General features: G+C 35.4%; 1 long non-coding RNA gene across 2 annotated transcripts; it reads left to right on the forward strand.

Annotated features, from left to right (window-relative positions):
• Positions 1–605: 605 nt before the first annotated feature.
• LOC118750824 lies at positions 606–1,554 on the forward strand. 2 transcript variants are annotated; one of them, XR_004994435.1, is made up of 3 exons: positions 606–747; positions 853–1,365; positions 1,430–1,554. It is a non-coding gene; the product is annotated as an uncharacterized LOC118750824 (long non-coding RNA). The 2 variants fall into 2 exon arrangements; XR_004994436.1 differs by having other exon boundaries at positions 638–689.
• The last annotated feature ends 77 nt before the right edge of the window (positions 1,555–1,631 follow it).

A 1,631-nucleotide genomic window follows, 5' to 3' on the forward strand; every position in this document is an offset into this window, starting at 1 on the left:
TTGGCGTTGAGAGAGTAAATACTTGACGTACTTGCCAGGGATGAAAAGGTACATTAAAGGTACATAAGGTACAGTCAGTAGATTTTAGGTACAATTATTATTATTGACCCATATTCGCTTTTTGATTTCTGGAAATATATTTAAAATGCTTTTGAAGTTACTTACGGCAATTTTATTATTTTCTCTAGACTTGTTGCACCTATTAAAAGGAATCGGATAAATTAGCAGACTTTTCGTGTTGTTGCTGGATAAAGAAGTATACTTCGCAAATTGTGTTTTTTACCTTTTTCGCCAATATTTTTCAGTAGTCAAAATTAGACAAAAACAAAGCTTCTCCGATTCCCATTAGACTATAGTCTATAGATTTAGGCTCAATTAAAAAAAACCTAATCATGTTTAAAGTACATCCATCCTTTTTTTCATGTTTTAAATAAAATTTATAAACAAACTACAAATAATGGTACAATCTGTCTCATTTATGTACATTTAGGTACATATTAGGTACAATCTGAAATTTCAATTTTTCATCCCTGGTACTTGCTATTACTCCAAGAATGATAGAATACAAGATTGCGCCAATCGAGCTGAGAGCAACTGGCCGTGACGTCAAAAAATACCAGAATGAGAGAGCAAAGACGAATTCAATAAGAAAAAGAAGAAGAATCGAACAGCTGGGGCGAAATTGAAAGGTTTGTTTACAAAGTGCATAATAAATCGCGGATTTACGGAATTATTTAATTTTAAATGGTAAATTGGTTGTTTAAAAGTAAAGAATGTGTACTTATTAAATGCAATGCAAATCGCTGAAAGTGTTAAATCACTGCATCATTATAATGATTTGCATTTTTTCAGTAATTGAACAAATACCAGCGGGCAGCCAGCGGGTCAGTTGCTGGTAACAATTTGCAGAACGATTCCACGGTGATCGTTGCATCGTCGTCAGTTAGTGAAATCAGTAATCAAGCTTTTAAAATAAAGGAAAACCTCCTACTCCGCTATACATATAATTACTTTCATTATTTAGCTACCATTCCGGCAGCCGCAACAAACGCTGGCCCAAGCCTGCAAATTGTTGCCAGCAACTGGAACGCTGGCTGCCCACTGGCATTTGTTCAACTACTTAAAAATTCACTTTGTAAACAAACCTTCACACACATCAAACCACATCAAGCGGCTCATCTGGATGAAATGAAAGGGCTGTTAGATGTAATGCAGCAACGTGCTCCCGATGTTGAACATCAGTTCAAAGAAAAGCCAAATGAGTTGGAAATGTCGGATAAGGCCAATGTAAACCAAGGCGGCAATCGTATAGAGACCTTGACGTAGACGCAATTTATGTACGAGGAACAGATTAGAGACTTACAAGTAAGTTAGAAGTAGAAGTGCATTTGAAGAAGTTTACATTATTATGTTTACGCATTTCTTACAGTCCATGGTGCAGGAATTTATGATGGTCACAAAATATATTGGCAAAAACATAGCAAGTGCATATGCCAAGTTGGAAAAATTGACAATGCGTGAGTATAAAATGAAAAGGTGTTCTTAATTATAAATATTACTTTACCTTTTCTTTTGCAGTGCCCGAAAAGAAGAGTCTTTTTGATGATCGACCGCAAGAGATTCATGAATTG

This window comes from Rhagoletis pomonella, unplaced genomic scaffold (genome assembly GCF_013731165.1).
Source record: "Rhagoletis pomonella isolate Grant_MI unplaced genomic scaffold, Rhpom_1.0 Rhpom_scaffold_00415, whole genome shotgun sequence".
Classification (NCBI taxonomy): domain Eukaryota; kingdom Metazoa; phylum Arthropoda; class Insecta; order Diptera; family Tephritidae; genus Rhagoletis; species Rhagoletis pomonella.